Consider the following 12805-nt stretch of genomic DNA (forward strand, 5'->3'; position numbering starts at 1 on the left):
AGAAAAGCTGTGCCTCATTGTCATTTTAATTTCCTTTAAAAAAAAAAAGGAAATTCAAGGGTGTGTAAGCATGGTATTGATCAGCACTTGCATTTGCCTTTCTGTGAACCAAATCTTTGATTCTGTCTCATAGATGGAAGAGGTCTTGGCATGTGAAAAATTTAAAAGCATCCCTTCTACTTCCCCACACCCCAACTCCACACCCAGATATGAACAGCTACCCACTTAAGTAAAAGTATTTGCTTCCTAAAACAATGCTAATAGCTTCTGTTTATAATGTACTCAACCCAGTCTCATGTCTGTGCCAAAGATCTGAATCTTATTCCAAAAGAATGTTTAGAAAAAAACCCCCAAAGCTCCATATAAATACCTTAACCCTTCCCGTTATTAGAGCTACTTAAAGGGCTTTGATTTGTGATATATTAAAATTCTCCTTTGGCTTGAGTGGGAGTTAAGACACTATCTTTCACTAGCTGTCTGTTTACAGCTTGGAAAAGAAAAACACTTCCTTCGTGTAGGCAAAGAAATAAACCTATCAAAAACTAGTGATCAGAGTGCATGGTCAGGGCCTTTATGGGCATGTCACGGAAGATATCAAAATAATGGGGGTTTTAATTATCATTAAGTAACTTGATGTGACAAGTCAGGAGGGCCTCAGTTTTATGTTGCTGAAAACACTAATTTGAGGCAAAGCAGTTTTTGCTCCTTAGAACTTGAGATCATCACATTGATCAGAAGAAGATATATAGAGAGATGTAGATATATCCATGCATATGACCTCATAATTAATAATTATTTCATTATGGTTGTAAGCAAAACAGAAAAGGGGCATCAAGGTTCAAATGAAAACAAGACCAAGACCAGGATACCTCTCTTCCACTTTTCCTCCATGCTTACTGCTCTGGATGTTTTCATGGCCAGATGGTTCTAATTCCTGTTGCTTATCACAAATGTCTGTTCAGCAACAGGTTTGATAAGTCTAGAAGAAGACTCCGGTGTGTTCAGTGTGAGGTCTCAAAACATTTCCAGTGACATAACAAGTGCTTGGAATCAAGACAAGCCTGTAAAATAGTTGACTTTGTCCAGAGAATCATGCAGACAGAGTCGCAGTTCGCGCGCATCTCATCCTGAGGGTGTCTCCTTCATCTTCCCCAGGCTGGAGTAGGGAAGGAAACAGGCAGAACCCCTACATATCGGATTTGACTTTATTGCTTGACCCACCTGGACCACTGCTAAGAAGTTCTGGTGTGGGGTGGGTGAGGGCAGCACTGGGGACAGTTACAGTTCATTCAAATACATATTTTATCACATCACAGAAAGCTAAAAACCAAAACAAAACAAAAAAACAGGTTCCTAGGCAAGTTCAAAGGCTTTAAAGGGGGTGGAGCTGGGATGCCTCCTACCAGAAGCAAATCACTATTTGTCTGTTGCATGGCAATTTACATAAAATCAGACATCCCTGTAGCTCTGTCTGAAGGAAACTGGCACAACATAGATCCCCTGATCTGTATTCTGCACACCAAAATCTAACACTGTCCTTGCACAGCAGCATATTCAGAGCAATGCCAGTCCTTTTTCCACCCTCCTTGTAAAATGACATTGGTTTTCATAGCAAATTGTCTTAAAGCATGCCTGCCCACCTCTCTGCATTCCACTAATTTTGAAATGGAAAGTATTCCTTGCTACAAGCACCATACCATTAGAATGTCTCTGATTTTTTGGTTGTGAGCCTGAGCCTTTAACGGCTGTGCTAGCTCTTCACCCCAAAAGCTACAGCTGCCCCCTCTGAGGTTTGAACTCAGGACCTTCAGATCATGAGACTGATGTCCTGCCTACTGTGCTAAGGAGGCGCTTCATCTCTGATTTTTTATCTTGAGCCTGAATATTATTTAGTGGCTAGTTATTTGAGGTTTCCAGATATAGAGAATTTGTTTTTTAAAAACCTCATTATTTTATAGATTTCTAATTTTATTGTGTTGTAATCATAGAACTTAGTCTAAATAATGTTGATGTATTTAAATATTTTGAACCCTTTTTTTTCTAGTCAAGAACTTGTCCAACTTTTATAAATTCATATATGAGCATGAAAATACAAATTTGTCTGTTGAGGGCTGTGATGGCTAAGCTTTATTGTCAACTTGACCAGGTAAGGCTTACCTAGGAGACACACATCTGGGTATGTCCATGAAGGTATTTCTGAAAAGGACGGACTAGATAGGGAAGAGCCATCCTGAAGTAGGTTGTATCCTCTGATGGGTTGAAACTGAGGAAAACAGGGGGAAAGGCTGGATTTCTCTTTCTGCTTCTAGGACTCCACCACAGGCCAGGCTGTTCCAACCACCAGGCCTCCTCTGCCATCATGCACTGGATTCCTCTGAACTGTGAACCATAATAAAGCTTTGTAGTGTTTTGTGAGGTATTTTGTCACCATAACAAGAAAAGTAATTAATATAATATGATAGCACTTCTTATGTTAATACATGTGAACACTAATCTTGTTATTCAACTATCTGCATGCAAGGTTGTTTGTAGTCTTCTTGATCCACTATTTTCCTTCCTCCACATCCTTTCATTTTTCTTCCTAGGATCCTGTCAGAAAGATGTCAATATTCCTATTTCTTTCTTCGGTATTCAGGTGTACACCAATATGCTGACTGTCTTCTTCAGTTTTTGATACCTAAGGGGATAATCCTTTCATCCAAACGTCCAGTTTGCAAATTCAGACTTTGTATACATTCAGCCTCCCTTCATACATAGAAACTTTGTTGTTTTCCTATTTCACTATAAGGGTGGGGTAGGAATCAGGCCAGAAGATTTGAGCAAAGGAAAATGACAAAACTCTCAGTTCTTCCCTGGAGGCAGGCCTGGGCCTCAGCTGTACCCCAGGCTCTTTATAGCACAATGTCATCGTCTTGCTCCCCTTCCTGCCCATCCCTTCAGCCAACTGGGTCCCAATCCACACAGTCCCTGAAGGTTTGTCACGATGTTTGTGTTACTTGGCTGAACACACTTGATACATCAACCTATCCATCTTTTCTATAGCATTCATGACCCTGAACTCCACGTGGGAGCCAGCCATCTATGAACAGTCATTTCACACCCATTCTGGCTTATCTGTAGGTCCCACTCCTCTATTTTTATAGTCACTGCTTGTCTTAATTTTCTTCTTTTCAAAACAATGCAAGGAAGAAAACACAAAGAAGTTGGGGATCATTTTATTAACAACAAATGTATGTCAATATTAATTTACCCCATGTGTAATATATGAGTGAGATAAATGCCAAACTATTAAATTCAAGTTAAATACAGGACAGCAGAGAATGAATAGAAATTTTTGGCTTGTACAATAGCTACATTTTCCCAACAGATTTGACCTGCTGAAGTTCAGAGGTCTGAACTGAAAAACTTTTAACAGAAGTTGAGACAAGGATTGAATCTGGGAGGACAAATTTCTTGGGTGAGTTCCCCAGGGTCTTAGCAGAGCAGTTTCTTCACGGGGTTGCCAAACTCAACAAATAAAAATAGAGGACACCTAATTAAATTAGGAAAATCATTTTAAACTGCCACTTTGCAATTTATTTTTAAAATAATGCAATAAGGTGCTGAAGATGTAGCTCAGTTGGTAGAGTGCTTGCCTAGTATGCAGGGAGCCCTGAGTTCCAGTCCATGCACTGTGTAAACTGGGCATGGTGTTATACACCTATAATCCTAGCACTTAGGAGATGGGGGCAGCAGGATCAGAAGTTGAAGGTTAGCATCGGCTATGCAGCAAGTTTGAGGTCAGCCTGGACTACATGAGACAGTTCCCCCCAAAATAGACACTTGGGGAGGCCTGGTAACTCTCTGTCTCTGTCTCTGACTCTGTCTCTGTCTTTCTTTCTCTCTCTCTCTTTCCATCACCTTACTTTGCTAGGCTTTTTATAGATCTAATGGCTGCTCAGGATGATGATGAGAAATGTGAACTGTGCTGTACCTAAGGAGAGAGCATTTGAAATGAGAACCACTCAGGAAATCATGAGGCAAGTATTTGCATAATAGGCATCGTTCTGAGGAGATTCTCAGCTCCTGATGCACACTAGCATCATCAGGGATTAGATGACTGGGTAAAAATCAGGATGCCCAGTTACATTTCAATCTCAGGTACATACATGTTTAAAATATGCCCAGTATTTACATAAAATTACTTGATTTTTCTGAAATTCACATTTAACTAAGCATTCTATATTTTCATTTCATAAGTGTGACAGCCCTACCTGGGAGCTTTTAAGACACACCTCTACCTGGGTTACATCCTACATAAATTCATGCAAAATCTAATAGAGAGACCCATATATTAGTCTAGTTTAGAATTTCCTCAGATGGTTGCAGTTTGCAACTTGAGTGGCAGTTTGTCCTTTGATGCTTGGAGCTGAACTTTCAGGCTTAGAGGTGTCACCTGGGATTTGTTCACATGCAGGTCCAGCAGCCTAAAACTGGACAGATAATCTACATTTCTAACAAACTTCCAGGTGACATGGTCTTATAGGCCATATCACTTGTTTGTTGAACAAATATTTCTAAGCATCAATGGGTTAGATTATGTTGGACGTGGTTGCTGTTGCCTGAGTTCTCTTAGGGTCCTTTGCTCTTCGTGCTATTAGACAAACCATATAACACATCTTTATTTGAAATTTTCATAGTTTATATCCTGGGTAGGGAAAATAGAGTAATTTACAAAGGCAAACACCCGGCGCCCTGTTCCACTCTGTGGCTCAAGAGCCCACCATTCCAGATTTCTTCCTTGCCCTGCCCACAGTCTCCATTAGCTTTTGTCCATGCCTCATGGGCCTGTGGTCTCACCCCAGGTAGGTAAATGCCCCCTCTTGTATCCACATGGGCAAGACACTGGGGCCATTTTTTCCATGGCACTGCTGCCAAGATGGTGCCCACACACCTCCCTCCATGGCTAGCTCTCTGCAGCTCCCTCTCCATAGCTAACTCTCCACAGCCAATTCTTTGCAACAGGCCCTGCTCCTTGGAGGAACAAGTACCCCTTGGGACACACTCCACCCCTTCCTCCAGCTCTCACAATCTTTCCACCAATCTTCTGCTAAGGTCCCTGAGCTTTGGAGGGAATAACAAATGTAGAGTGATCTCTCTTGTATCATGACGAGATAGTGACTTCTTGGGCTTCACCATTATTCATCTTCAAGCTGTGGCCATTGATCTATCTCAGTGGTATTTCTTCTACTATAAAGACAACTGGAAGGAAGTAGACACATCTAAACAAACATGAATGTAAATACAAATGCCTAGAGGATATCCCAGTAGGAGTACTATATTCATTAAACATTATACTTGTAATGGCTTCCCCACTAGGGCCTATATCTTTTCTTGACACGGGGTTGGCCTGGTCTACAGCACCAGATGTGTGTTCCAGCCCTAGGAGTAGGCCTTATCTAATTAGAAATTTGTCAGTTGTGCATATGTTAATTGAGCCATTGTTGTACTTTCAGGCATTGCTTGGCATGTCCATAGTGTGCACCACGCAGGGTCCATTGTTGAGTAGAATCATAGGGGATCATTTCTTCCCCAACCATCTGTATAGAGCCTTCTGGTACTATTAATGTCATCCATCCAGTGGCATGGAGTTTTTGGCTTAGTCTCAGCTTCATCTTTTCTTTTCCTCCCATCATGCAGTGTTTTCAGCAACATGGCCTTACAGACCGTTTTAGTGTTCAAGTGACACTAGTGTCACTTGGTGACATTTGAGAACTTCTAGGATCTCTGACCAACAGCTCATGGGGGGCAACCCACTCCTGGTACTGTAGATTTTCTTAACAGTTGTATAGTTTGGGAGCTCAACTGTAAAACTCCCAAGAATCTTACAGCAATAGCTGGCCTTTGTTTCTTAGGGTATCTTTCAAATGGGTTTCACACCTGTAAAACAATAAAAGGAAGGTTAACATCATATACCAAATCAATCATAGACAAACTCTAACACAACATGGAAAGGTTTTATCCATTTGTATCAATTGTTTTCTCCATAGATCTTTGTTAGGTATTATAGCATGGGTAAGAGGCATTAATTTGGTTAGGTCTTTACCATCGTAAGTTATCCCTTTGTAGTCATTTCATACTTTGAGGATTTTACTCGGAGTCTCTTTGTATTCTTTTATCCTTGATACACTTACAGATGTTGGCTCCAGTTGCCTGACCCTGCACTGGGCTAAGGAGGCAGGGGGTTTCTCTTGTTCCCACTGTACCTGTTGGTTCCTTGAGTCAGGCAGGCCCTGGATCTGCCTCCTGACTGTAGCCATATCTGTCATCTCTCCATTGACCATACCTGGCTGCTGGGGGAGGCCCTGGGGGGAAAAACTGCTTCCACCCCTAGTATAGCCTTTATCAGAATAAAAATGCACTTTATTTAATCTTTGTGGATTATTAACCAACCTGGGACAGTTTTTATTCTTTGAATGCCTTTTGTAAACTGTTCTGGTTTTAAAGCCTTCCAGAAACTCCTCAGTACTGAATTTGATTTTCTATCAATTTTTTCTTTGGGAATTTGGGCTCGACATAAGTCGTGCCACATTTGTCTTCGAGTAACCCAAATAGACCATTTCTTCTGTCTGCTCTGGGTGTTCTGTTATTCTACGGACATGTTTTATACATTGGTCAGAGTCACTCAGATCTGCTAAAGCCTCTCTCACTTTACAAAGATCCTGTCCCGTTAAAGGGCTTAGCAAAACCACTGAAGCGCTATACCATTCTTGAAGTCCCAGTTGAATTAAGCTTTCTGTTGGGAGCTATTAGTATAAGCACAGCCATTATGTACATTGAGCTGTGGAAGCACTGAATTGTTCTGTCAAGTCAGGAGGAATGTGCTGATAATTTAGGGAAGATGGTTAATTGGTGGAATTCACTGCAAGTATTTGACCATTCCTTGACCCTCAGATAAAGGTGGGAAAAGACAGCTGTTGAAGCTAATTGAGCTAAGCAAATGGTGGCTATCTGATGTTCTGCTGTATAAAAAGGCTGAGATGAAATAACCCAGGGCTGCAGTCTCTACTGACAGTCCTCCCAAGTGTCTTTTCTCTGTCTCTTGTTTTTCTTTCAATCCTCACTCCCCCTTTCAGGTGATGCTCATCTAAGGCTGGCTGGCATTGGCAAGTGGCGCCCGAACAGGGACTTGACAGACTACCTCATGAAGATCCTGATGGAGCGAGGCTACAGCTTCACCACCACAGCTGAGCAGGAGATTGTATGTGACATCAAGGAGAAGCTGTGCTATGTTGCCCTGGACTTCGAGCAGGAAATGGCCACTGCTGCATCCTCCTCCTCCTTGGAGAAGAGCTACGAGCTACCTGATGGACAGGTGATCACCATCAGCAATGAGTGATTCCAGTGTCCAGAGGCGCTCTTCCAGCCCTCCTTCCTGGGTATGGAATCCAGTGGCATCCATGAAACCACCTTCAACTCCATCATGAAGTGTGATGTTGACATCTGCAAGGAGCTGTATGCCAACACAGTGCTGTCTGGTGGCAACATCATGTACCCAGGCATTGCTGACAGGATGCAGAAGGAGATCATGGCCCTAGAACCCAGTACAATGAAGATCAAGATCATTGCTCCCCCTGAAAGGCAAGTACGCACCACCTACTTCCAATTGCCAGGCGGAAGCACGTCCGTGGATAGAGATTCTAACAAGCCACTGTTTTCAGTACCCCTCCCTTTAGCAGAGAATGCAGCCTGGACCTATAAGTTTTAGGCTCACCTCACCCTAGGGCCTGGCATCCTGGTTTCCTACAGCTTTCCTTTATATCTCTGGTGAACACAGTCTTATCTTGCCTAGTGAATTGGGCATTATATATTGCTTTTCTCATACCTAGTTCTCTCAGTAATGCCTGCTCCTCCTTTATAGTCCTCCAGCTGCTGTTAATTATGGGAGCTTCCCTTGGTGATGACCATGTATCTCTAATTCCTTCAACCAGCCATCCCATTAAGGAATGCTCCCCAATGCATTGGCTGAGGTTGAATAGCCTATATCACAAGGATGGATGGGTGGTTATATAACTCAGCTGTGAAACTTCTGAAGGACTTAGAATGACATTATTTGCTCACATGTCTCATACCCTCTCACAAGCCACATGGTGAGGGGCTCTTTGATTGCTTGCTTGTAAGTTTTTCCTAGTTTTAACAGTTCCAATGTGGAGTATTTTCTAGCTACAGTACTGTTAGCTTTTTTTCCTTTTTCTATCAAAGGTTGAATCTGAGGGGCAGCTTTAGCTACTTTTATTTTTAGGTTGTTTCCTTTTTCATTATTATCTGTTTTTCTTCCTGGAGTCCTTGGACCTTACACGTTAAAATGTCCCGTTTTTTCTCTCTCTCTCAAGCTCTGCAACTGAATCTGCCAGGACCTCCCTAGCCTTTTCAACTTCCCATGCCTTGGGAAAATCTTTTATTATGCAAAGTGGCCATACCCCCTCTCTGGGTTTTCCCTGCTTGTGTCCAAGGCTGGTAAAAGTTTTTCTAGCCTTTCTATAACCTTTAACAAATCTTCATATACCTGCAACTGGGCTATTTCCCCATATTTACAACACAGCTGTGTCCCACATGTCTGCGGGGCTGGCTCCTTTTTAGTTGCATATTTTACAATCCATTGTAAGACCCACATCAGCACCACCATTAGCTCCCTAGCTTTTTCCAAACTCCTGTGATTTGTCATTCCTAGCATTGCCATCCTGCCAGCTGTGACAATTTGTCTCCTGAGTTCTCTTAGGTCCCTTGCTCTGGTGCTATTAGACAAACTACATAACACACCTTTATCTGAATTTTTCTTAGTTTATATCCTGGGTAGGGGAAATAGAGCAACTTACAAAGGCGAACACCTGGTGCCCTACAAGAGTTGAACACCCAGCACCCTGATCCACTCTGTGGCTCAGTGGCCCACTATTTCAGATCACTTCCACACCCCACCTACAGTCTCCATTAGCTTTCATCCATGCCTTGTGGGCCTTTGGTCTTGCCCCAGGTTGGTAAATGCCCACTCTTGTGTTCACATGGGCAAGACCTGGGGGCAATTTTTTCTGTGCTGCTGCTGCCAAGATGGTGCCCACACTCCTCCCTCCATGGCTAAATCTCCACAGCTCCCTCACTGCAGATAACTCTCTACAGCCAATTCTCCGCAGCAGGTCCTGCCCCTTGGAGGAACAAGTACCCTTCAGGACATAGTTGCTGAGAGACCCACAATAACAGGAAGAGTGTAAGCTCCCTCACAACCTAGGTCTGTCTACAGCATGTATGTGATGAAATTTCCAGGCCTTTTCCTCACAGTGCAGTGGGACTTCAAGAGATGTGCAGTTCTTTGGTCTCCTCTCTTAGGAAAGATGTGGTAGTGCACAGAGGAAGCTTACTGTGTGTACTGCTTGTGTGTGTGCGTGTGTGTGTGTGTGTTGGGTTCACAGCTGATATAGTTCCCTATGGTGAGGAGCTGCACCCTCTCCCTACTTACCATCTCAAGAGGACCACCCATGAGCTGGTCACATGTGTCAAATGTGAACACTTTGAAATGCTGTCAAATGCGAACACTTTGAAAACCATCCTGACAGCCACCAGGTTCCACCATGCACCAGAGCCACTCTCAGAATACTGCAGAGAAATGGGACAGAGTGGGACCCTATTCCTCCCTCCACCTCTGAGGATATGGACAGCTTAGTTGGAAAAGCAATGTTACTTGTAGAATGAGGGGCTCTGGTTCCCATTTCAATTTTGCCACATAATGAATGACCTAATACCAGCCTTGTGACTTCAGGTCAGATGCCTGAGTGGTCTCTCAGTGTTCTGCTCTAACTATTGGGCTAGCAATACTCAAAGAACTGTCAGGGAACATGAATGAGAGAAGACGCATGACCACCTTGGCACTGCACAAGCGTGCAGCCAGCCTGCCTCCTGGGAGAGATGCTGTTTCCCTCACAGCTCAGTGACCTTCTCTACAGTATTTATTCACAGACACTTGCTCTGTGGCAAGAAGGCAGCAGAAAGAGACAAAAGTTCAGTTCAAAGCGAACTGTAAAGCCATGTATCAGCTGCCCAGCTCATGTTTATAAAGAATGGCATTTACAGCTGAGCACTTTCCAGGGTAGCATATTTCAATAACACAAAACAAATCATACCAATATACTAGCACACATACAGCCCCCTTAAAAAGTATTTACTATTAATTTTATGAGAAGTTGACTGCACTGTTGAAAGAATATTGAAATGAAAAGCCATTTCTGAAACAACCTCTCATGCTTTGAAACATTTGGACATCCCCACTAGCATGACTGAGTGAGAAAATGCTCTCCCATGAGCAGGAATGATGCTAGTTAGCTCCTCTGAGGACTTTTGTGGATTCCAAAGGAGTCAGCATGTACAAATATCATGCAAATATCAAGAATACAACTAATCTTAGACTCAACAGGATGGCATTCTGTGAACTGATTATCACATGCACATCAAGTATGCACAAGTCAAGTTGTTTCAAAGGATAGATTTTTGGTCTTAGTTTACAACTGAAAAAAAAATTAGTTCAGCTCTTTGGGTTTTCTTTTGTTTTTCTTTTTTGTTTGTTTTTGCTTTTTAAATATTTTATTTATTTTTATTTTATGTGCATGAATGTTTTTCCTGCATGGATGTAAGTACACCACTGTCATGCAATGTCCTCAGAGGCCAGAAGGGGATGTCAGATCCTATGAAACTGGAGTTATAGACAGTTGTTAGCTGTCATGTGGGTGCTGGGAACTGAACCCTGGTCCTCTGCAAGAGCAGTCAGTGCTCTCTGAGCCATCTCTCCAGTCCCTTATGTTTTTTTTTTTTTTTCAGACAGGGTCTTACTATGTAGTCCAGGCTGGGCTTGAACTCAGGACTTTCATGTCTCAGCATCCTGCATACTGAGATTCAACTCTACTTAAAACCGTTCTAACGGGAGTTAGGGATGTAGCTCAATTGGGAGAGTGCTTACCTAGGATGAAGAAAAATCCTAGGTTTGATCCCCAGCACTGCATGAACCAGGCATGATAGATAAGCATATAATCCTATCACTCAGAAGATAGGGACAAGAGGATCAAAAGGTCCAGGTCATTCTTGGCTACATAGGGAGTTTGAGGCCAGCCTGGACTACATAAGACCCTAAGTCTTTGCCTCATCTCCCAAAAAGTAAGAAGCAGAGAATTTTGTTTTCAGTTTGGCCACTGTGGCCAGATCTAAGCTGTGGTGTAATATATTCAGAGTATTTTGTTCTATGTAGACCCATACATAATAATATAATAGGAATTGCACATATAAATATGTTAACTTCATTTTGACATGTCTAATCTGCATATATATGACTGTCATATAATACCTAAAACTGAAGCAATTAAAGAATATTCTATGACAAAAGAAAATATTAAATTCTTAAGTTGAAAAAGGCTATACAACAACAATAAATTAAAAAATGTTTGTATATATGCATATGTAAAACACATGTAGAAATAAGAACATATAATGATACGTAGCTGGTGGCAACAACTGAATTTACTGGTAATTCAAATTTTTTGTGCTTCTCAGTATTTTTTTCTTTTGGTCTTTTTGAGACAGGGTTTCCCTGTAGCCCCAGCTGTCCTGGAACTCAATATGTAGACCAGGCTGGCCTTGAACTCACAGAGATCCTCCTGCCTCTTATATTTCTTCAATAAACATGTTTTATTTCTATAATCTGAAAAAGATCCCACAACAAAGGTTATCTTTAAGTAGTGAGATCTGAGCATCCTGGTGCTGGGCTACAGTTATAGCACTGACCTAGAACAGGGGAACAGGGGAGGCTGCAGTTGAATTATCAGCAATGTAAAATAAAGAACTGAATTAAAATAAAATCCCTGAAGTGCAGGGATCTGATTTCCAGCCTCGGGACCCAAGTAAAGATAGTTGGGTATGGTGTGCACTTGCAACCCTACTGATGGGAAGGAGGAGACAGATGGATCCCCAGGTCTTGCTGGCCAGTTAGTCTAGTTTACATTTTGAGTAAGTCAGTGAGAGACTCTGTCTCCAAAAAAAAAGTGGACAGCACCTAAAAAATGACACTCAACATTGTCCTTTGACCTCTACATACACCTATGTACCTGCACACACATGACCCACCCATTGACAATCATGCACATATTATACACAAATACATATACACATACAAAAATAAATAAATGCCCTGGTATCTTCTATGGCTGCCTTCTTGGTTTTTCAGTGATATTCTCATGTTTTTTCCTTGACTGACAAGGGCTAAAGGGAGAAAATTTATTTGGAGGGCAGAGTTGGAAGAGTTCCCTACAGAGGCACCGCTTCCTTAGAGAAAGAAAACAGAGTCCTGAATGCCATCAAAGCTTTGGTCCTGAGGCAGAACCATCCCAAACCTAGAGGACATGCCCTCAGAAGGGACAGGGCTTGTCTGATACTCTCCTATCACCAGGATATGCCTTCATACTTCCCTTTTAAATTATTGTGATTTTTGTCTTTACTAATTTTATTTTATATTATTGTGTTTTGGGGTGGTGGATTGAACCCAGAGCCTTGTGCATGCTAAGCCAGGGCTTTGCCATATAGCAAGATCCTTATCTCTAGTGTTCTTAGATTTAAAAAAAGTTTTTTTTGGAAGAAGCATTTCATTACAGCTTTAATATACTCAATAACAGTTTCCAGAGCAAAGATACAATTCTTTCAAAAGTGGCTATAAAATGTTTAGGCTTGCTGTTGAATTAATACAGTTATACAATATTGAATTTAGTATACGCCCTATAAGACATAAAATTGAATG

The 12805-nt window shown here is 41.9% G+C and overlaps 1 non-coding gene and 1 pseudogene across 1 annotated transcript; one reads left to right on the forward strand and one right to left on the reverse strand.

The window, feature by feature from the left end:
* Positions 1 to 1777: 1777 nt before the first annotated feature.
* Trnam-cau lies at positions 1778 to 1850 on the reverse strand. Its single transcript has one exon. It is a non-coding gene; the product is annotated as a tRNA-Met (tRNA).
* Positions 1851 to 3929: 2079 nt separating this feature from the next.
* The window catches only part of LOC103741364, a 73318-nt pseudogene continuing 64442 nt past the window's right edge, over positions 3930 to 12805 (forward strand).

Source organism: Nannospalax galili, unplaced genomic scaffold, assembly GCF_000622305.1.
Source record: "Nannospalax galili isolate Female #2095 unplaced genomic scaffold, S.galili_v1.0 scaffold139, whole genome shotgun sequence".
Classification (NCBI taxonomy): Eukaryota; Metazoa; Chordata; class Mammalia; order Rodentia; family Spalacidae; genus Nannospalax; species Nannospalax galili.